Below are 25,952 nucleotides of genomic sequence, written 5' to 3'. Positions count from 1 at the left end.
AATATTTTACAAGCCAATAGCATATAAAATAATGTCTCTTAATAAGCCAATAAGGAAATAACATACTCCAAAGTGATGATTAATTAATTACACTATTGTTCCAGGAAAAAGGGGAGATTAAAGAAATAAGTCTGAATTTATTTGAGACTTACATTTCCATGAGTTGATTCTTGGAAGAGTTGGTTTAACCAACCAAGAGCTGCTGTCCAGCTGCCAGTGCAAACCCAAAGTCCCTTGTCACTAGAGCACAATGCTAGTTGAAGGAAGGCACTGGTATTGGCAGGCAAGACCATCTCTTTCAGGAGCTTTTTGCATAGTTTTCATCCCTGCCAGGAGAGCAGCCTTGCCACAGCAGGAGCTAATGTCCCAAGGTCTTTGGAGAGCTATTTAGATCAGCAAAGAGTAGCCTTGCCCACAGAGAAAGCTCTCAGAAAACCCTCACAACTTCTTGGTATTTTACGTTTAATTGTTCATTACATCCTAGTCTCTCCTCTGTATGCTCATATCCATAAGCACTAAGTAACACAACAATTTTGATGAATCATATTGACACGGCTTCCCCAATGTAAACAAATTTACCCTTCAGTTCAAACAACTTCACTTAAGCCATAAGTCGATTTGAAATCATGAGAAACCTATACACACACCCTTTTCCTTTTTTCCTGATGTGATTTGAAAAACACTCAAAGAAGCTTCTGCTGACAACTGCCAGGATCACATGTAACTGGATTGAAAGAGGCCTTCCAGATCAATGATTCTAAGTCTGGCTGGCAGACTTACATTTCATGGGATCATAAGAGAGTACTGAAGTAACTTCAAACTCGTGTAAGCTGAAACTGGGCCTACAGCACATTCTTAGCCATGGCAAATGTTTCCAAAACCTCTTCTCTAACAAAAAGGAAGAAAAGTACAGATTGAAGTGTGGAAAATGATATTTTACAAAGGAAAATTTGAAAAGAGCTAAGGAAGGAAAAGAAAAGGACACCAGGTACAATTTCACAAAAATCAATCACATATAAACAGTGTAAAGTTATCTGAATTTAGCATATCATTAGTTCCTTTAATTTTTCCATTTCTCATCATAGCCTCTCTGACATAATAAAAATCTTTCTGATTGTTTTAAAAACTATTGCTCTAGTTTTTCTAATCCTATAGAAGTCCCCAGGAAAAATACCATTTTAATCACATAGAGTACAGTCAACTAGATACATACTTAGATTCCAAAGCACACAAAAATTAATGAAGCATTCTTTATTGTTGTATTCTGTTATACCTCATTATTATCCCTTATTTACTGTGAACATATTTCTAATTGTTTATATGTCTGTGTTTGTTTACTTTACAATTAGCCTATATATCCCTAGTGCAGAATAATATTACTTGTACTTACCAGTATATTTTTGTTGAGTGAAGATTTCTCTAGCAAATCTAGGATATTGCCAAAAGTTACTGTTCCGTTTTATGTGTTTTGCTCTATTTATATCCAAACATTAGGGAACCATTTAGATGATATGGAAGTTCTGCCTTCCAAACAAAGGACTACCTTTTTTGTTTTCAGACATAGTATGGAAAACTTAGAGGAAAGAACACAGGAAAAAACGCCAAACCCTAAAAAACTGCATAATATAGGGTTGGAAGTTGTTTTGGTTTTGTTTTGTTTTACATAAGATCCTTGAAAAGTGAGGGGAAATCTATTGCCTTTTCCCATCACGTAAATTGACCTTGGTGCAGCAAGCAATGATCATTCCAAAATTACCGTCTCTTTGGAGTTACTCACAGTTCACTTTTATGCAAGTGAAAAGGATGCAAAGACACATTTTATTTATTTATTTATTTATTTATTATTTATTATTTATTTATTTATTTATTTTGCAGTATGCAGGCCTCTCACTGTTGTGGCCTCTCCTGTTGCAGAGCACAGGCTCCGGACGCGCAGGCTCAGCGACCATGGTTCATGGGCCTAACCACTCCATGGCATGTGGGATCTTCCCGGAGCAGGGCACGAACCCATGTCCCCTGCATCAGCAGGTGGACTCAACAACCATGCCACCAGGGAAGCCCACAAAGACACATTTTACTGAAGCAGGCCTGCAGCTAAATGACTCAATTTTCACTTCAATTGTGTGCCTCTGTGTGCCTCTGAGATAATTCATGTTTTATAATTTAACAATTCTTATATTTAGAATAACTTGAAAAACAGTGTCTACTTTGGAAGTGAAAAAAACTGCTTCAGGGTTTTGCTTTTAAAAACAATAGAAATAAGAGAATAAATTCAATGGAGTTTTGTTTGTTTGTTTGTTTGTTTGTTTTCCTGATCAAAAGGCTAAGCCCAAACACACTCAGTATGATTAATTTCTCAATTTGGAAACTCCAATACAATTAAACTAAAATAATATTATTAATAATAAAAATAATAAAGCAGCAGATAAATATGTGATGTTGTCTATGATCTTTTAATTTATAACATATAACAGATTATAAAATATAAAAATTTGAGGAACACGTTATCAATTATGGTCTTGGCAGAAACTAGAGAGCCTACTCAAAATGGGTAATTTGAGAAGAATTTTATAAAGCTATTATTATCAAGGGTTTAGAGAGAATGCTGGGAAACTTCAAGACAGTTTAGTAGTCCTTTGTGGCTGTTGTTAGTGGGTAGGCACAATTATCACTCTTTTAATTCCTAGGACTTCAGACAATGGAAAAAATTAAGGTAAGAGAAGTACATATTCATTTATGTACAATAGAAAACAGTGTATAGTGATTTAATACTGTAAATTAAACCAAATGTTCAACAATAGAACATGTGTTAAATAATTCATGTATATATTTGCACAATATAAAATATTAATGCTCAAATATTTTTCATAAAAAGATTGTAAAAAACTGACTTTAATATCTTAAAAAAGAGAACACATGTTAGAGCTCTCTTAAGGTACATGTATTGTACAAAACTGCATTAACTTAAACTTTAAAATTTGATGAGTTTTAATATATGCTTCTTTATACACCATGAAAACACCATGATGAAGATAATACTTTCTCATGCCCCATTGTAATACATACATTGTATTACTGTGGCCTAGCACAAACTGTATTTTAGATTAGTTTGCATTTTCTGAATTTGTTATAAAATGGAATCATAAGGTGTATACTCTTTTTTATCTTTTTTCACACATCATATATTTCACAACAAAGAGGAAAAATAAATAACACAATGAAGTGTTAGTACAATAATACTATTAGACTAAATAGAATTTAAGGTAAGAGTAGTAATAAGGATAGTATATTTAACATTTTTAAAGAATCATTAAAATAATGAAAAAATAATTTACTTCAATGTATGCAACATGTCCCAAATTATAAAGCAAAATTTAAGTTTTAAATAAAAATATGAAGTTGCAGTCAGAAGAGTTTAATACAACTATCCCAAATTTTATATTTGTTCTGATTCAGTATGGAAAATAAATGAGAATATAGAAGTCTTAAACTTGCTTTTTTTGCAAAAGAGCAAAAATTGACAATTTATGATTCAATGTATCTTCCTTTTAATACATAGAAAGTTTTCAACCCAAAGTATAAAGAATGCATTCTCTTAAATACCCAAGTAATATTTACAAAATAATGACCACACCACTAGTAAATTCTCAAGGTATCCAAATAACCATTTATTTATATGAAAATTCAATACCTTAAATAAAATAGTAAAATTATTTAAAATTAAAACTTATGTTTGGATTCTAAAAAGCACATTCTTAAATAACATGTATTAAAATTATAATCACAAAAATAAATATTTACAATCAAGAAACAGAGACATTATTGTCTATATAAATGGAGATTTAAAGAAAATATATATTACTATACATAGTTATTAATAAATTAGGAAGACTTCCAGCAAATGAAGTGACTTATAAGTTAGGAAAAGTTACTTTAATTTAAAAAATGAAATAGAAATGATGACAGTAGAAATTAGGAATACAAAACACAAAGCAAAATGATAATTAAAACATACTTAATAATAGACAAACATATACAAATCATTGTCAACAATTACGAGATATGAAGAAACGTTGTTAGTAATGAAAAGGGGAATACTTATAGTAAGGCTAAAAAGTTATAGGAAAATATACTCACAACATTACAAATATACAATATGAACATTTTTTAAATGACTATTTTCCTAGAAAATAATTCATGATTAAATTTACTCAAGAAATATTTTAAGATATAAATATATCAATTGCAATTTTGAAGAGTGAATGAGTGTATAATAAGACACTAGATAATTTTACAAAGAGTTTTATAAAATACTTTGTCTTATACAACTCTTGCACAATATAAAATATTGGTAATTCTACCCAAAACAATTTATATTATTTATATGAATTGGATATCAAAGGTGATAGACAATCAATAAAGGTTATACATGATTCACATGAACATATAAATCCAATAATTCTAAATAAAAGTAACTGCAAATATGATACAGCAGTTCATTTAATGAATGAAATTAAGTAATATGAAGTTCAGTTAGCAATAAAATACTTATGAAAGTATCACACTTGGCACTAAACATTAAAGAGGAAACTAATGCTCTTCATAGGTGCAGAACAAAATGCTAATAAAAATTAACTTGGGGGGACTTTCAAGATGGTGGATGAGTAAGACATGGAGAGCAACTTCCTCCCCCAAAATACATCAAAAATATGTCTATATGTGGAATAACTCCTACAGAACACCTACTGAATCCTGGCACAAGACCTCAGACTTCCCAAAAGGCAAGAAAATCCCCACATAACTGGGTAGGGCAAAAGAAAAAAGAAAAAAACAGAGACAAAGGAATAAGGATGGAACCTGTACCTGTGGGAAGGAGCTGTAAAGGAGGAAAAGTTTCCACACACTTGGAAACCCCTTCACTGGCAGAGATGGTGGGTGAGTGGGGGGAAGCTTCAGAACCACAGAGGAAAGCGCAGTAACAGAGGTGCAGAAGGCAAAGTGGAGAGATTCCCACACAGAGGGTTGGTACTGACCGCCACTCACCAGCCTGAGAGGCTTGTCTGCTCACACGCTGAGGTGAATGGGGGCTGAGAGCTGAGGCTCGGGCTTCAGAAGTCAGATTCCAAGGAGAGGACTGGGGTTGGTTGTGTGAGCACAGCCTGAAAGGGCTAGTGCCCCATAGCTAGCAGGGAGGGAGTCCGGGAAAAAGTCTGGACCTGCCTAAGAGGCAAGAGACCATGTTTCAGGGTGCACAAAGAGAGGAGATTCCTTCCCTGTCTGCCCACAGAAGGCAGAGCACCGCCTAAATGAGCTCCAGAGATGGGCGTGAGCCACGACTATCAGCTCGGACCAAGAGACAGGCATGAAACACTAAGGCTGCTACCGCAGCCACCAAGAATCCTGTGTGCAAGCACAGGTCACTATCCACAGGCCCCCCGACCCCAAGGGCCCCATGCAACACACAACTGCCAGGGTCCTGTGATCTAAGGACAAGTTCCCCAGTAGAACACACAGTGCACCACAGGCTGTTGCAATATCAGGCTGGCCTCTGCCACCACAGGCTCACCCTGCATTCCAATTATAATTACAGTACCCCTCCTCTCCCTGGCCTGAATGACCATGAGTCCCCTAATCAGTCACTGCTTTAACCCCATTCTGTCTGGGCGGGGACAGATGCCTGAGGACAACCTACACACAGAGGTGGGGTAAAAACCAAAGCTGAACCCAGGAGCTGTATGAACAAAGAATAGAAAGGGAAATTTCTCCCTGCAGCCAAGAGCAGCAGATTAAATCCAAACAACCAACTTGATGTATCCTGCAACTGTGGAATACCTGAAAAGACAACGATTCATCCCAACCATTGGTGTGGTGGATTTTGAGAGCAACTGTAGACTTGGGGTTTGCTGTCTGCGACTGATTTGTTTCTGATTTATATGTTTATATTAGGTTAGTGTTTAGTGCTTGTTATCATTGGTGGATTTCTTTATTGGTTTAGTTGCTCTCTTCTTTTTTAAAATTATTTCTTTATTTTAATATTTTTTTCTTTTTATTAATTTATTATTATTATTATTTGTTTGTTTTAATACATTTTCTTCTGAGCCATGAGGCTGGCAGTTTCTTGGTGCTCTGGCCTGGTGTCAGGCCTGAGCTGCTGAGGTGGGAGAGTCGAGTTCAGGACACTACACCCCCAGAGACCTTCCAGACTCATGTAATATCAATTGGCAAGAGCTCTCCCAGAGATCTCCACCTCAACATTAAGACCCCGCTCCACTCAACCACCAGTAAACTTCAGTGCTGGATGCACCATGCCAAAGAACTAGCAAGACAGGAACACAGCACCACCCATTAGCAGAGAGGCTGCCTAAAATCATACTAAGTTCACAGACACCTCAAAAGACACCACCAGAGGCATCCCTGCCCACAAGTTAAACAAAATCCAGCCCCACTCCCCAGAACACGGGCACCGGTCCCCTCCACCAGGAAGCCTACACAAGCCACTGAAACAACCTCACCCACTGGGGGCAGGCACCAAAAATAATGGGAACTATGAACTTGCAACCTGCAAAAAGTAGACCCCAAACACAGTAAGTTAAACAAAAGGAGAAGACAGAGAAATATGCAGATGAAGGAACAAGGTAAAAACCCACCAGGCCAAATAAATAAAGAGGAAATAGACAGTGTACCTGAAAAAGCATTCAGAGTATTGATAGGACAGATGAACCAAAATCTTTAATAGAATGGAGAAAATACAAGAAGTGATTAACAAGGACCTAGAAGAACTAAAGAGCAAACAAACATGATGCACAACACAATAAATGAAATCAAAAATTCTCTAGAATGAATAAATAGCAGAATAACTGGGGTAGGAGAACGGAAAAGTGACCTGGAAGGTAGAACAGTGGAAATAACTACAACAGAGTAGAATAAAGAAAAAAGAATGAAAAGAATTGAGGACAATCTTAGAGACCTCTGGGTCAACATTAAATGTAATAGCATTCGAATTAAAGGGGTCACAGAAGAAGAAGAGAAAAAGAAAGGGTCTGAGAATATATTTGAAGAGATTAGAGTTGAAAACTTCCCTAACATGGGAAAGGAAATAGTCACCCATGTCCAGGAAACAGAGAATCCCATACAGGATAAACCCTAGGAAAAAAACACCAAGACACATATTAATCAAACTATCAAAAATTAAATACAAAGAAAAATATTAATAGCAGCAAGGGAAAATCAACAACAACAACAAAAAAACATGCAAGAGAATCCCCATAAGGTTAATAGCTGGTCTTTCAGCATAAACTCTACAAACCAGAAGGGAGTGGCTGGACATATTTAAAGCAATGAAAGGGAAAAACCTAAAACCAAGATTACCCTACCCATAAAGGATCTCATTCAGATTCAACGGAGAAATTAAAAACTTTACAGACAAGCAAAAGCCAAGAGAATTCAGCACCACCAAACCAGCATAACAACAAATGCTAAAGGAACTTCTCCAAGGAGGAAACACCTCCTTTCCAAGGAGGAAAAGACCTACAATAACAAACCCAAAACAATTAAGAAAATGGTAATAGGAGCATACATATTGATAATTACCTTCAATGTAAATGGATTATAATGGAAATCAAAAGAAAGCTGGAGTAGCAATTCTCATATCAGACAAAATAGACTTTAAAATAAAGACTACCACAAGAGACAAGGAAGGACACTAGATAATGATCAAGTGATCAATCCAAGAAGAAAATATGACAATTCTAAATATTTATGGACCCAACATAGGAGCACATCAATACATAAGGCAAATGCTAAGAGCCATAAAAGTGGAAATGGACAGTAACACAGTAATAGTAGGGGACCTTAACACCCCACTTTCACCAATGGACAGATCATCCAAAATGAAAATAAATAAGGAAACACAGCTTTAAATGACACATTAAACAGAATAGACTTAATAGATATTTATAGGACATTCCATCCCAAAACAACAGAATACACTTTCTTCTCAAGTACTCATAGAACGTTTTCCAGGAAAAACATATCTTGGATCACAAATCAAGCCTTGGTAAATTTAAGAAAATTGAAAATGTATCAAGTGTCTTTTCTGACAAAAATGCTATGAGACTAGATATCAATTACAGGAAATAAACTGTAAAAAATACAAATATATTGAGGCTAAACCATACACTACTAAATGACCAAGAGATGACTGAAGAAATCAGAGGAAATCAAAAAATACCTGGGAACAAAGAACAATGAAAACACAACAACTCAAAACCTAGAGGATGCAGCCAAAGCAGTTCTAAGAGGGAAGGTTATAGCAATACAATCCTACCTCACAAAACAAGAAACATCTCAAATAAAAAACCTAACATTACACCTAAAGCGGTTAGAGAAATAAGAACAACAACAACAAAAAAAAACCAGAGTTAGAGTAGGAAAGAAAACATAAAGATCAGATCAGAAATAAATGAAAAAGAAATGAAGAAAACAATAGCAAATATCAATAAAACTAAAAGCTGGATCTTTGAGAAGATAAACAAAATTGATAAACCATTAGTCAAACTCATCAAGAAGAAAAGGGAGACTCAAATCAATAGAATTAGAAATGAAAAAGGAGAAGTAACAACTGACACTACAGAAATACAAAGGATCATGAGAGATTACTACAAGCAACTACATGCCAATAAAATGGAAAACCAGCAAGAAATGGACAAATCCTGAGAGAAGCACAACCTTATGAGAATGAACCAGGAAGGAATAGAAAATATAAACAGACCAATCACAAACACTGTAATTGAAACTGTAATTAAAATCTTCCAACAAACAAAAGCCAAGGACCAGATGGCTTCACAGGTGAATTCTATCAAACATTTAGAGAAGAGATAACACATATCCTTCTCAAACTCTTCTGAAATATAGCAGAAGGAGGAGCACTCCCAAATTCATTCTAAAAGACCACCATCACCATGATACAAAAACCAGACAATGATGCCACAAAAAACGAAAACTACAGGCCAATACCACTAATAAACATAGAGGCAGAAATCCTCAACAAAACACTAGCAAACAGAATCCAGCAGCACATTAAAAGGATCATACACCATGATCAAGTAGGGTTTATCCCAGGAATGCAAGGATTCTTCAATATATGCAAATCAAACAATGTGATACACCATATTAACAACTGAAGGATAAACACCATATTATAATCTCAATAGATGCAGAAAAATCTTTCAACAAAATTCAACACCCATTTATGGTAAAAACTCACCAGAAAGTAGGCATAGAGGGAATCAACCTCAACATAATAAAGGACATATATGACAAACCCACAGCCAACATCATTCTTAATGGTGAAAAACTGAAACTATTTCCTCTAAGGTTAGGAACAAGACAAGGTTGCCCACTCTCACCACTATTATTCTACATACTTTGGGAAGTTTTAGCCACAGCAATCAGAGAAGAAAGAGAAATAAAAGGAATCCAAATTGGAAAATAATTAAAACTGTCACTGTTTGCAGATGACATGATACTATACATAGAGAATCCTAAAGATGCCACCAGAAAACTACTAGAGCCTATCAATGAATTTGGTAGAGTAGCAGGATACAAAATTAATGGAGAGAAATCTCTTGCATTCCTAAACATTAATGATGAAAAATCTGAAACAGAAATTAAGGAAACACTCCCAGTTACCATTGCAACAAAAATAATAAAATACCTAGGAATAAACCTTCCTAAGGAGACAAAAGCCCTGTATGCAGATAACCGTAAGACACTGATGAAAGAAATTAAAGATGTTACAAACAGATGGAGAGATATACCATGTTCTTGGACTGCATAATCAACATTGTGAAAATGACTATACTACCCATGCAATCTACAGATTCAGTGCAATCATTATCAAACGACCCATGGCATTTTTCATAGAAGTAGAACAAAAAATTTCACAATTTGTATGGAAACACACAAGACCCCAAACAGCTAAAAAAATCTTGAGAAAGAAACATGTAGCTGGAGGAATCAGGCTCCCTGACTTGAGACTATACTAGAAAGCTACAGTAATCAAGACAGTATGGTACTGGCACAAAAACAAAAATATAGATCAATGGAACTGGATAGAAAGCCCAGAGATAAACCCACTCACCTATGGTCACCTTATCTTTGATAAAGTAGGTGAGAATATACAATGGAGAAAGACAGCCTCTTCAGTAAGTGGTTCTGGGAAAACTGGACAGCTACATGTTAAAGAATGAAATTAGAATACTTCTTATCACCATACCATACACATACACAAAAATAAACTCAAAATGTATTAAAGACCTAAATGTTAGGCAGAAACTATAAATCTCTTAGAGGGAATCATAGGCAGAACATTCTATGTTGTAAATCACAGCAAGGTCCCTTTTGGCCCATCTCCTAGAGAAATGGAAATAAAAACAAAAATAAACAAATGGGACTTAATGAAGCTTAAAAGATTTTGCACAGCAAAGGAAACCATAATCAAGATGAAAAGACAACCCTCCGAATGGGAGAAAATATTTGCAAATGAATCAACTGATAAAGGATTAATCTCCAAAATATGCAGTCAGCTCATGCAGCTCAATATCAAAAAAACAAACAACCCAATCCAAAAATGAGCAGAAGACCTAAATAGACATTTCTCCAAAGAAGATATACAGATAGTTAACAAACAAATGAAAGGATGCCCAACTTCACTAATCATTAGAGAAATGCAAATCAAAACTACAACGAGGTATCACCTCACACCAGTCAGAATAGCCATCATCAAAATATCTACAAACAGTAAATTCTGGAGAGGGTGTAGAGTAAATGGAACCCCCTTGCACTGTTGGTGGGAATGTACATTGATATAGCCGTTATGGGGACAGTATGGAGTTTCCTTAAAAAACTAAAAATAGAACTACCATACGACACAGCAATCCCACTACTGGGCAATACCCTGAGAAAACCATAATTCAAAAAGAGTCAGGTACCTTGTGGTACATGTACCTTGTGGTACGTGTTCATTGCAGCACTATTTACAATAGCCAGGACATGGAAGCAACCTAAGTATCCATCGACAGATGAAAGGATAAAGAAGATGTGGCACATATATATGGTGGAATATTACTCAGCCATAAAATTTGAGTTATTTGTAGTGAGGTGGATGGACCTAGAGTCTGTCATACAGAGTGAAATGTCAGTAAGAACAAAACAAATATTGTATGCTAATATGGAATCGAAAAAAATGCTTCTGATGAAACTATGGGGAGTACAAGAATAAAGACACAGATGTTGGTAATGGACATGAGGACACAGGGAAGTGGAAGGGGAAGTTGGGATGAAGTGAGAGAGTAGCAGTAACATATATACACTACCAAATGTAAGATAGATAGCTAGTGGGAAGCAGCTGCATAGCACATGGAGATTAGCTCTGTGCTTTGTGACCACCTAGAGGAGTGGAATAGGGAGGGTGGGAGGAAGATGCAAGAGAGGGAGGATATGTGTATATATATATATACACATATAGCTGATTCACTTTGTTATACAGCAGAAACTAACACAACAGTGTTAAGCAATTATACTCCAATAAAGATGTTAAAAAACATAAAAAATAAAAATAAATTCTATGAAAAAATAAAATAAGTAAAAACTAACTTGTATTCATGAAGGGAAGTGTATTTAAATGTAATTGGTCATCTGGAAATTTTCTTATATAATAAAATAATCAAAAAAATCTACAGTAAATTCTATACCTGACAGAACAATTTTAGTCATATATTTTTAGAGTTAAGAATGGTAGTAGTTCACTTGCTATCAATCCTTGTATTCAAAAGTACAGTGAATGTCTGAGTCAATGCAATAAGAAAAGGAAAAAAATTAATTAAAGATAGTGCCTGGGGAAGAAGTAAATAAAAGTGTTATTCTTTGCTGATCATATGGTAATCTACAGAGAACATATTTATGAGAATCAGTAACATCAACGGCCAGTTAGAATATAAAATAAAAGCTAAAAAATACCATTTATAATAGCAACAAATACAACACAGTCAATGGAAATAAATCTGTCAATATAATGTACAAAACTATTGTGAAAAATGTTACAAAGTATTATTGAAACTCAAAAAACACCTGAAGAAATGGAGGAACAGCCATTAAAATGCTAGAAATTCTCTATTAATGTTTTTTTTGGAAAATCAAATTCAAAATATTTAAATAGAAAAAATAGTTGAATAATGGAGATAATTCTGCAAAAATAACCAGTAAAAATGACTGATTTCTATTATTAATTTTCAAACCTTACATTTTTACTTAACTATATATATGTTTCACTTATTAATTTTTAGACCATATACTACAAAAGCCAGCTCATTTAATCTTCTTGGCATGAGGATGCATGATGAGCATTAGTATATTTTTCTAATTAAATATCATCTATAAGATGAAACATACTATTTACATTATTTTAAACTATAGCAGTTTACACTTTTAAGTAATGTAAAGTAAATATTTTAAGATAAATTCTAAATCTTAATTTAATAATTTAATCTGGCCCATTAAGACTAATTTGAGGATTTTTCAAGCAACAGAATAGCTCCTCTTCTCATAACATCCTCTCCTTCACAAGGAACATCTAATTTCTTTTTATTACTGAATATAGATTCAGACAAGTGATGCATTTGTTTGCTCTCCATGAAGTTATAAAGGACTATGACATCACGATTCTTATTCTATAAACATAAACATATGGGGCTCATAGACTATTTGGACAGTGATTATTCCCAGGCGTATGATCTTTGCTGGATCATACAGAATCTAGTACTGAATGCCCTACATAATTTGGCAAACCTAAATTATCAGTAAGCAGACTATTATATGGTAGCAAGCTGTGGAAAGCAGAACTAGTCACAAATTTTAAAGTATTAATAAAATACTGGACATGCACAGTCTGGATAGTGAAGAGAGGTAATAAATGCTTGAATATTATTTTCTTATCATCAGAAAAATCCAGAAAGTTAATATTAAAACACTAATGTGATTGTATAAGTAGGCAGCCTGAAAGCAATGGAAAGAGAAAATGTTATTTATTGAAATAATTATTTGAATCGTGCATTTGACATTGTTCCATCAGGCTTTCAGTAGCCTAAGGCAGACTCCTACACAATGTGTGACAGAGAGAATGCATACTTTTAAATAATGAAAACAACACAATTGCAGAAAACTATGCTAAGTTTAGTTATTTGAAGGGGTGGAGAAGAGGAGTACTTAGTCGAGGAGCAAAATGATGGCAACTTAAATATAAAAGAGTTCTTGACAAACTAGTTCTTATTCAAAGCCTCTTTTACTGAAAGCATTGTAAGATGCACAATGCTAACCAACATAGAGCTGGTAATATTACATTGTGAAAGGTGTCATTTTTTATATTTGGCAATTTTCTGAAAGAATAAAACCTAAATTAGAAATGTTATATGGTACATTTTGGAATGCCAAAGAAAGAAGAAGTATCATACAGGCAGTTTTGCTCTTACGAGGGCACAAAAAGGGAAAGAACTTCAAGACAATGTAAATTATCAACTTTCTACTACAAGCTCCAAGTCAGGTGCTATTTCTATGTAGATGAATACCAGCCTGATTTCCTTACCTCTTCATTTCCTTTGGGTAGCTATTCTATGATATCAGTGGGATTAAGCAACCTGGCAACTTTACTTAGCCTTCAGCATTTCTAATTTTGCAATGAGTTGATGGCAGTAAATTGTCCAATTCTTTGTGTCCTTCACCAGTACTAGAAAGCTTCTTTTGGGAATTAGTAGTTAATAAATATTTGCTCAATGAAATATTAATAATCTAACTAAGAGTGCTTAGAAAGACTGTTCTTTCCTGTGTCAGTTGTGTTTGCTCTTGATTCTGTTTAATATCTTTTTCTCATTTATAATTTTTATATTAAAATGGTATATTATCATTTTTCAAGCACTGTTAAAGTGGTAAGATACTTTTATATTTTGTACTATTCTGTGTCTCTCTTGCTCTCTACATATATATGTACATATATACATATATTTATATTTATGTTTACATATAAACATATATATAGTTCACAGAATGCATACACAAATTGTGTGCAAGTGTGTGTATCTATTCACCATGTGCCTAGTGAATACTTATACACTGTCATCTGTTCAAGGTACTAAACAACACAGTAAATAATAATATCAAATAATAACTAACAATTAAATAGCAATTTATAGTTTATCTGAAATTCTTTCATATGTATTATCCTATTTGTCATACCTGCACATAAATATTATATGAATCTTTACATCAAGAGATATTACGGGTTGTTCAGATTTCTGTTTCCTATAAAAATATCTTCAAGGAAATGGAACATTTCATGAAAAACAAAGATTCAAAAGTTGCAGGATTGATATTAAAATTAATGCAGTTAAAAGTTTATCCTCATCCCCCCAAAAATGAATTAAGTTAAGACTATCTCGGTTCAACTAAATTGTTTGCATTGCTTGAAATAAATATATTTTTACAAAACTCACATAATGTTTTTACTTTTGGTAATTGCATTAATATATATTATAATAAGTATATTAATATATGTATGAATATATATACTATATGTATTTACATATATGTATATATGTAAAGTGATTGATTTTAAGGATTTGGCTCATGAGATTATAAGAACTGACAAGTCCTAAGATGTGCAGCATGAGTGTGAGTAAGCAATGTGGACAACCAGGTGAGCCAATGGTGTAGTTCCCAATCAAAGGCCAGAAAGCTTGAGATCGAGGAAGAATTAACGTTTCAGTCTGAATCTGAAGGCAGGAAAAAGCTGATGATATCTGAGTTCAATGCGGTAGGCAAAAAGAATTTCTCATACCCAAGAGAGAGTCTGCCTCTTTGTCCTATTCAGCCTAGACTAACTGGATGAGGTCCAATCACATCAAGGAGGGCAATCTGCTTTATTAAATCTACCAATTTGATGTTAATCTCCTCAAAAACACCCTCACAGACACACCCAGAATAAGGCTTGACCATATATCTGGGGAACACATGGCCCAGTATAGTTGATACATAAAACTAACCTTCACAGTAATGAATGGTTATTTCTTCCTCCATGTAGATTAAAATCATAAGCTAGTAGTGGATCTCATGTTCTCTTTCTTTCTTCTTTCCTTCCTTCCTCCCTCCCTTTCTTTCTTTCTTTCTCTTTCTCTTTCTTTTTCTTTCTTTCTTCTCTTCCTTCCTTCCTTCTTTCTTTCTTTCCTTCCTTCCTTCCTTCCTTCCTTCCTTCCTTTCTTTCTTTCTTTCTTTCTTTCTTTCTTTCTTTCTTTCTTTCTTTCTTTCTTTCTTTTCCTCCTTCCTTCCTTCCTTCCATTTGGTAAAATCCAGTTAGAATGTTTTCATGTAATTTTTAAGTTGACTTGTAATTGTGTCAAAAATTATCTATTTGTCCCACTGGATTTACATTGTTATTATGTGTACAGTAGAATGAAGTATGTATATGCATGGTAGATAGTAACTACTAAAAATAAATAGTAATTGAAAGAAGTAGTTTTTCTTTTTATTAGAAAAAAATGTACACACCCAAGACTCATTCTGATTGACTTGGTATGAGTTTGTCTATGAAATAGTCCCCATTAAAAAAATCAAATAGCATAAATAAGTAAAAAAGAAAAAAAACACGCTAAACACACACACACACACATAAATTCAATGATAGTGGATAAGACATCATCAAACATACAAACGACAACCAAAAATACATGTACAAACACACAAAATATGAGTGAAAAATGAGAGAAGAAATAGGTAAATATATACTCAGGGGATAGAGAGGGGGTGATCAGGAAACAAAATGTCATCAGTCATCTCAATAACAAAAATGGAAGCTGGAAGACACTAGCACAGCAGATTTAAACATTCTGAAATATTTATTTCCATTGAAGCATTTATAAGGTATTTTTTTCTCCAAAATAGCATCTAGATTAGAAAGTGACAAGACATATTAAAAGATGCACAAAAATCTCAAAAAATAACTTCCCACTCAACTATTCTATGGACAGTACTGAAGAATTTGATGCACCAAAGATATTAATAACAAAGGAAGGGAGGATATAAGAATTAAAGAATCCAATACAGAAATCTTATATCTATCTATATATATATTCTATTTCTATATATCTAAATATATATATTCTATTTCTATATATCTATATAGATATATTCTATTTCTATATATCTATATAGATACATTCTATTTCTATAGTAAATTGAAGCACCAATACTAAAATCAAAGATACATACTCTTGAGTACTAAACTAATTAGCAATTTACAAGATAAAATTATCTGTTCTATGAAGTTTTAGGAGTATATTTATAATTATATATGGTATAATTTTTAAAAAGTAATTGAAGAATATTTATACATTGACCTTTAAAGTTTTCACACTTTCATCATTATGAAGCTACAAAAAACTGGCAAAATGACTTCTATAAAACATTCACAGTAAATTCATGTATGCTATTCAAATTAAAAAGAGTGCATGCTGACTCTGGAACTTTACTCTATTAAATATTTTATTTTAAATTAATACTAGCATTGGGACTTCAATGGTGGTCCAGGGATTGGTACTTCACCTTCCAATGCAGCAAGTGTGGGTTTGATCCCTGGTCGGAGAGCTGGGATCCCACATACCTCACGGGCAAAAAGCCAAAAACGTAGGATGGAGGCAATATTGTAACAAAGTTCAATAAAGACTTTGAAAATGGTCCACGTCAAAAAAATTAAAAAAATAAAAGTACTGATGGACCTAGTAGCCGGGCAGGAATAAAGATGCAGATGTAGAGAACAGACTTGAGGACATGGTAGGGAGTTGAAGGGCAGACTGGGACATTGTGAGAGAGTGGCATTGACATATATATTCTACCAAATGTAAAATAGATAGCTAGTGGGAAGCTGCTGCAAAACACAGAGAGATCAGCTCAGTGCTGTGTGACGACCTAGAGTGGTGGGATCGGGAGGGTGGGAAGGAGACTCAAGAGAGAGGAGATATGGTGATATATGTATAAAAGTAGCTGATTCACTTTGTTGTACAGTGGAAACTAACTCAACATTGTGAAGTAATGATACTCCAGTAAAAATGTATTAGAAAAAACTTTAAAAAAACAAAATAATTTAATACTAGCATATTGGAAATTTGCATAAAAAATAATGTAGCTGATCATGGCTGTAAATTAAATAATAAAGAGAAGATTTAAATTATGTATATGAAAATGATTTTATCTTTATTAAAATCATGCATGCATATAGTTATAAACCAAACAGAAATATAAAGAATGTATCCACAATCCACAGGCTGCCTTCCATCTCTCACCATCCCTTTCCTAAGTTCCATTTATCCAGAAACTTTCTTTTCCAAAATTTTTTTCACTTTTCTCATGTTTTTAAAATGTATGTTTCTAAATAATATAGTTTACCTGCTACTTTTAGAAATGATGCTTGTTAATTTTAGATATGCTGATTTGTTTTTTGTTACGAATAATTAGGTTTTCAGTTCCTTTTTCACACCCATATTTATATTTCCTTAAAACTTATCACATTTTGTTTAAGTTAATATGGAATGCTTAATTACTCTGTATATGAAAATACTTTTACCTGTTGAACTAAGAGATACACTGTGTTATTTGTTACTTATAGGTTTTATTTTCTTTCTAGGGTTAATTATTCATTTGCCATTTTCCCACCTAATTGTCAGATCTTTTAAAAGCCTGGCAATCTGTGCCTTAATAAGCCATATAGAGGATTCTGATGCAAGTTGAAGATTCATTGTTGTAAGATAATTAGGAAACAAGAGATTTTGTTTTTTCATTTTGGTATCCCAATTAGTAACCTGTGGTAGTCTTTCTCTCTGTGGTCTCACATCAGATTCTCTGAGTCATGGTACACACGTGGTGATTGGAATTCTCCAAGTAGGTGGGAGAATAGAAGTGGTCACCACAAATTTCAGCAAGTAAATTTCTAATTAAAACTCTGTTTCCAGCACTGTGACTTTTGTCTAGCCTCTTTGATGCCATTTCTCCAGAAATCAAGCCTTCTCTTTACCTTTAAAGATATTCCAGGGAGGAGGTTGATGCAGGCTTGGGAGGTGTGGGGACAACCAATATGTGAAAATTGTTTTCACATTTCACCTTTGTGCTTTAACTCCTGTTTTCTGGAGTACCTAGTGTTAGAAAATGCTTGGAGAAATTTACATAAGAGCTAATTTTTCTTTCTTTCTTTTCCCTTAAACAATAAACTAAATAATACAGGAATTGATTTCCCTATTGTTTCGGGTTTATGATGATAAAATGTTGAAAATTAACTCTTGGAAAAATTAGTTTTAATTGTCTGGTTGTTCCTTTGCTAAAAAAAAAAAAAAAAAAAAGACTCTCTCCACCATTTAATTTACCTCTGGTAAAATGATTTCTTTTGAGACAGGTTTGGAAAGTCAACATTCAATAGTCCTTACACAAATAATTATTAAATATCTATTATGTTCCAGATATTGAGCTAGATGCAGGATAACATTTTGCTGTCATATCCCTTAGGATACTTGTAGTCGAGTTCACAGAAAACTATATACTCCCTTAAGGGATCAAATAATATTGCAATTTAGCACAAATATGTTATTTTGGAATAGGTAGACATCAGTGGGAATTAGAATTATTAAAATCGCTTTATTGAACTGGAATGAAGATTTGGGTGGAAAGGAGCAAGAGCATATTCCAGGCAGATTAAATTATTAAGACGATCTAAAGAAATTTTAAAAATTCATGTAAATATCTTTATTCTGCTTTCCTTCTCTAAATATCCAGAAGAACATTTTTCTAATATAACTTGCATTGTATCTATATTTATGTCTATACATATGCATGTGTGTGGGTATGTATCTAGAGACACAAGGCACTGTATTAAGCCTTAATATTTTTTCCCCTTTAATCATCAACACGATTTTATCATTTAAGTACTATTTTTATCATCATTTTTCAGATAAGAAACTAACTTTTCCAATGTTACACAGTTAATTAGTTAATGGAAGAGGAGGGATTCACATCCAGATGTTTCAACCTGAGGTAATAATAAAGGAGTGTGCTAGCCACAATTGTCTATCATTCCAATTAACCATATTAAATAAATACATTATTTGAATACTTTATTCCCCAAGGAACCAGAGTGACTCGTGTTTTGGGGAACTAGGAAAACTGAGTTTTCTATCAAGTCAGAGCTAAATGAGAAGGCAAAGTATAGTTTTTTAAAGAATTGTTGAGCATGTTGAGACATATGTGCTCCAAAAGACAATTACTTGGAGAGCAGCCAAATTAAAAAAGATAAACCTGAATAAGTCATAAATTGAAAGTGGTAGGCAAAGAGGGAGAATCTGGGTAGAAGCCAAAGAAACAGAGAATAGCAGATAATAGAAAAACTCTGCACTGCTAGGCAAAGGCAGGAATGGACATATTCCTAAGGAGAATTTGCACTCAGAAGAAACATCTGGAGATTATCTGGAAATTATTCCTTTTGAATAATTGAAAGGGCACGTCATATAGTTCCACTACTATAAATTTATTTCAAATTTAGATCATTTCCTGATTATAAAATAAATCAACGTCATTAATTTTTTTTTTTTTTTTTTTTTGTGGTACACGGACCTCTCACTGTTGTGGCCTCTCCCGTTGTGGAGCACAGGCTCTGGACGCACAGGCTCAGTGACCATGGCTCACGGGCCCAGCTGCTCTGTGGCATGTGGGATCTTCCCGGACCGGGGCATGAACCTGCATCCGCTGCATCGGCAGGTGGACTCTCAATGACTGTGCCACCAGGGAAGCCCAACGTCATTAATTTTAACCAGAAAAAAAAGTAAAATCTTAAGGCTTGTTGAGGATTTACACAAAGATGATTATTAACTCTCCCCAACTTTTTTTTGTACATTATCCCTTAAATACTAATTAAAATGAAGAAATAGGACAAAACTTCGATTTCTGGCAATATGGCACACTGACTATTCTGAAACCTCCCTCAACATGCTGAATACTTCTGAAAATTATTTAATCACATAGTTTAGTTAGCAAGAAAGTTTTAAAAAAATAAAATAAGTTAAATAAAATATCTAGAAGAAAGCAAAAATTCAAAAAGGAAAGCCCACAAAAAAGCTACAGTTGCTCTGAAAAGAGAGGCAAATTCTGGGAGGTTTTAGGCTTATGGTTTTAAAGCAACAGGTGTAAAGAAAAACAAAATAAAACCCCTCAGACTGAGAAAGTGAAAAGTCAAACCAAGAGCCCCTCAATATAAAGCCATGACTCCAAAATATGAGTGCTACAACTGGGAGAAAAATAGCACTCCCAACACAAGGAGGTAATAATTAAACTTGACAAATGAGGGAGTGGGGTGTAGAAATTCTTCTTTGATGATTTATAATCTCCAGTTTGGCCTGAAGCAGGTTTGATATCAGTAATCGTATTATCTACAGAACCCAATACCTAAAGCACAAAATTTATTTAGAATTTCTGAGTATTGTCAATACTCCAGATACCTTGTAGAATTAAACATAGCCCTTATTATAACAACAGATGTTATCATAGCCCTTCAAAGTTTTCTGAATAATATAGTGCAATAGTCATTAAAATTCTTATAAATTTTATTTATAAGAAAATAAAATAACCAAAGGATCAGCCTACTGTTAGCAAGAGTTAACAGAATATATATAAATGAAAGAATCACATGTAGAGCATTAAAAAGTGTGAGTAATATGTTTTAATAATAAAAGTGGATGTTCTAGTAGATGAAAGAAAAGAGGATATAAAAATGCTGAATATAATTTGGAAAATAACAAAATAAAAGTTCTAGAATGGTAAAGAGCTCAGAGATAAGATAAAAAGAATAGACACACTGAGGAAAGAATGAATGAACTAGAATACAGATTTTAGTAGAATTACTCAGAACTCAGTATACAGAAACAGAGATAAAATAAAAAGGAAATTAAGAGATTTGAGAATAAAGAAAAAGATTGTAGCACTTATCTACTGGGAAATTGAGAATAAGCTGGTGAAGAAGCTAGATATAAAGATGTAATGGATGAGAACGTTTCAGAATTTCAAATAAAACTATTCAGATTCTGGAAACTTCATGAATCTTATGCAAGGCAAATGAATATAATTCCACACCTAGAGCTATCATAATGTAACTACAAAACATCAACGAGGGAGAAAAGATCTTAAATTAGCAAATAAATGCATAAGGTCTTCAAATGAACAAACATAGGTCTGACCACTTCCACCGACAGTATTAGTGAAAATCAATGGAATAATATCTCAGAGTATTAACAGCAAAAATTTCTTATCTAGACTTGTGTAAACATCAAATATGGTCAAAATCAAGAATGAAACACGTTAGTGCAGACAAACAAAATTTGAGAAAAGAGTGCCAATATGTCTTTAATTAATAAGAATGAGCCATACAACTTAATGGGAAAATGAGTTTAAAATAAGGATATAGATAAACATTTAGGGTCGGAAGCATATGAAAAGATAGGAAGAAGGAAGAAATTGGGAATGACTGCTTAAAGGGTATAGAGTTACCTTTTGGGGAGAAGAAAATGTTCTGGAACTAGATACTTGTGATGTTTACACAACATTTTGAATATACTAAATTCTATTCAGGTATATATATTAAAATGGTTAAAGCAGAAAACTTTATGTTATGTGTATCTTACCTCAATAAAAAATGTTTACAAATATATATTACCAGAATAGTGGTAGTGTATAATTTCTTAAAGTTTACTTCATAAACTATAGTATTTTAAGAGTTTTTGATTTCAAGCCCTGGCTTCACAACTTATTATCTGTGTATTCTTGTGCTATTTATGAGCCCTTCCTCTGCCTCAGTCTTCTTATATGGGAAAATGGAGGTGATTATAATAGTAACTACACTGTGAAGATTAATAATGTAATAAGACATGGAAAACCCTAACATAATAGGCTGTCAGTTTGGTTTATCTATTGTTAATTATAATTTATTATGATCATAAACATCATCATTATTATTATTACTAAGATCTTGCTTCTAATATTTTCTCAACTTACGGTTTTCACACTGAATTTTTGTGCCATCCTTCATTATTCAGGCTTTGGATCAACTCTTCCAGAATACCTTACCGGAACCCTCAGGTTACATCTATGTCTTTCCTCTCCACTTCCCTGGATTGCTGTATATAACACCCCCATAATATTTATGTCATATTGAAATTATTACTTTCTCTAGTTTTTCCACTAAAGATTCAGCTTCACAAGGCCAATGTCTTGTTCAACTTTGTCTCTTGAGTACATACTGCAACATAACACACACACACACACACACACACACACACACACGTCCTGAACTCATATTTGCTCAATTGAACAGTATCATCTCTATGATCAACACATACTTTGTTGCTTACATTGAATGTATTTTTGTCATTATAGCACAAAAAATCTGAATCTCTTAAGGTTTCCCACATTAAAACAAAAGAAGAACTTAATATATTCATTTAGAAAATATTTAGTAGCTCTAACTGTAGAGTACTGGAGCTGTGATAAGTATTTCAAATATTAATTCTCAAACTGTTTTATAGTTCAGCAGTTTATATTAAGTTTAGATGTAAGTACTTTATGAGCCAAAATGAAACTTCAGACACCAACTATATAGTCTCCTTGCAGGCTGGCTAGGAGTTACACCGATTCCCAGACAGCTTTTTTTTTTTTTTTTTATCTTCCTGGAAAAAAAAATCCTTAAATAACAGGAAAAAATGAAAAATTAGAAGATTAAGCAGACACACATGTTTTTGCAAAGAGCTTCTCTATCTAACCACATGCTTGTCTAGTACTTAAAGTATGACTCAAGTACCTGGCATAATTAGAATGAGAGGAGCTATGGTACAGTTAACTTGAGTAGCCATTATTTTATCAGTTTGGCACAAAAGACCACAGAAATGGTGAGTTACATCAGCATACCATTAATCTACTAGGGAATAAAAGCTGAGAAAAGAAAGCACCAGAAGCCATCATTTATGCCCTTGTTAATTCTGAGGATGGAAATACACATATATTAGCAATTGCTTTTTATCCAGATACTGAAAATTATGACATATAACACTATGTCTGACTGAATCCACTTTAATTTTGAATAGTGCTTGACAATTTCAGTGGATACCAATTAAATTGTTGTCAACACATTTTAATTATTATATTCATGCACAGCAGTCATTTCATGAAGCTTTAGCAGGTAAAGATGCATCAATTAAGGATCCTGGTTTGACTATTTAAACAAATTAATTTCCATTTTTAAATACATATAATACAGAATTTGAACTCTCTTTCCTGCATTTGTTTTTAGAGCTTCTTCACCGGGATACAGAATATTTTGCTTTAACCATATATAATAAAATCAAAACAATAAAGAACACTACAATAAAGAAGGATCCTGCAAGTTCTTTCAAAACCAACATACATTTAGAGACATCTCCATCGAGCTAGTCAGTAAGGAAAGCAATATATTTACTTCTTTAGACTCAGGCATTTGAAAAATTTCTGACAGAACAGAGAAACCATTTTTATCTGCCAAGCTTGAATTAAAGATTCACACCCTGGGATGACATATTTTGGAAATGGTTTACAGGTCTACCAAGATATCAGCTAGATTAAGAAATGTTTTGGGCATCCAGAGGATGCTTAGATGGCTATGTCATGACTCAGGAGTCTTGTTCAACTATCTAGACTTTTATAGAAGTAATATAATTTCCTCTGTGAGAGATTATGCTAAAACCTGTGGGAGTTACCAGAGCTGCTGTCTTGTACACAAGACAATTGGTAAAATGAGCCAGAGGGGACTAAAATCTAATCTCAGTTCTATTTCATCCACCAAGAAAAACAGGTCTTTCAATAACTTATGTGTGTATTTTCCTTCCACTTGATGTTCAATACCCACACAGAGTGTATCTGCCATGCTGTGAAAATAAAGAAAAGTGAGACTTTAGGGACATAATAAACAATGTGGATTATAATTATGATAGCCAAAAGTTGAATGTTCTCCTTGTTAGGAACTAACATATATTTACCTATTTAATTTTATTACTGTTCAAAAAGATAATTAACATTATTCATTTCTATCAATAAACATGATCAGGTACTGTGATGAGCTATGTGCTTGGCAAGCTGCTGAAGAATGAAAAAAAAAAAAGAAAATGACAACAAAAACCAAACAAACAAAAACAAACAAACACACCTGGTCTCTCCTCAAAGAACTTTCACTCCAGTAGCGGAGGAAAATTATACAGTGCCAACTAATGGGGAAGATTTTATAAATGTAGTAGTGGAGGAAAAAAAATCATACTGTGAGATAACAGTAAAAATATATAGTAAATAATTCTGATTGAGTGATCAAGTAATATTATTGTAACTAAAAAAAATATTTGTCACTTAAAAGCAGGTAAAACATGAGATTCAACACAGAACAGAATGAAATAAGTGAAATTATTTGAAACTGTCAACTCAATATTAAACTAACAGTTAAATTGAAAACGTTTTATTATCATCTAATTTTATTCTTCAAGTCAACTCCACTCAACAAACTAGTCACCAAAGCAAATATCTTAAAAGACAGAGATTATTGATTATATGTGTCAATACACACAAATAACAGAAAATTTCCTTGTTTCTCTTAAATTCTTTTTTCCACTATATACATGAATATTCCCAGAAGTGAGTTTAATTTTAACGTTATCTTCATACTCTTGAGATAAAACTTTGGGTCATAAATTCTTTTTAATTGCTGGATTAAGTTTGTTATTTTTTTTTTTTAGAATTTTTTCACATTGATACATAAGTGATATTGGACTATACTCAACATTTTCAACTGTCTTTATCTCGTTGGTATTATATTAGTTCTGTACTGCTGAATAACAAATTACTACAAATTTAGTGGCTTAAAAGAACACCCATTTATTGTTCCACATTTTAGTAGGTTAGGACTCTGGGCTGGTTCAACTGGGTTCTCTGCTCAAAAACTTACAGGGCTGAAATCAAGATTTAGGGGAGGCTGAGTTCTTATCTGGAGGCCCGAGGGTAGAAGCACTTCCAAATTCTTTCAAACTTTTAGCTGAATTCAGCTCTTTGGGTTGGAAGGCTGAGGTCCCCATTTCCTTGTTGATGTTCAACATGGGGGCAGCTCTCAATTTTTTGAAGCTTCCTGCTTTCCTCATAATGTTGTCCCCTTTACCTTTGAGCCAATGCAAAGTTGTACTGGTACATGGAATCCTTCTAGTGCTTCAAATTTCTCTGATTTATCTGTTTTCAGGTGTTCATGGGATTAGGTTAGGCACACCCACATAGTCTCTGTATCTTAAAGCCAGGTGATCTAGGACTTTACATCTGCAAAATCTCTTTACAGCACTTAGATTAGTATAAGATAGAATATCAGGGATAAGAATCTTGGAGACCTGTCTTTAGATTTCTGCCTACCACAGATAACAAGGTTTTTAAGGTTTTCTAAAATGAATTAGTTATCATCTTCTACTTACTTTCTGAAAGAATTTATATATGCTCCAATCTTAGAATATTCAAAAAACTTACTAGTAAAAATCCATTCCTTATTGTAGGTAGAACTTACTGGCAAAAATAGCTGTAGCTTTTGTTCTATTATTTAATTTTATATCGTGTTCATAGATTCCATTTCTTTAATGATTATATTTCTTGTGCAGGTTTACAATTCTTAGTTCTAGCAAGGTTTTAAATTAATTGGCATAAAGTGACTGAATATTCATTGATTTTTAAATTACCTCTGTATATGTAATAATGCTCCCTTTCAGTCCTAATATTATTTATTTGTGATCTCTCTCTCTTATTCTTTCCCTCTCTCAATTAAAATCTGT

Source organism: Mesoplodon mirus (genome assembly GCF_964341445.2).
Source record: "Mesoplodon mirus genome assembly, chromosome: 2".
Classification (NCBI taxonomy): domain Eukaryota; kingdom Metazoa; phylum Chordata; class Mammalia; order Artiodactyla; family Ziphiidae; genus Mesoplodon; species Mesoplodon mirus.
The sequence above is the reverse complement of the archived record's forward strand: the minus strand, read 5'-3'. Positions refer to the sequence as shown.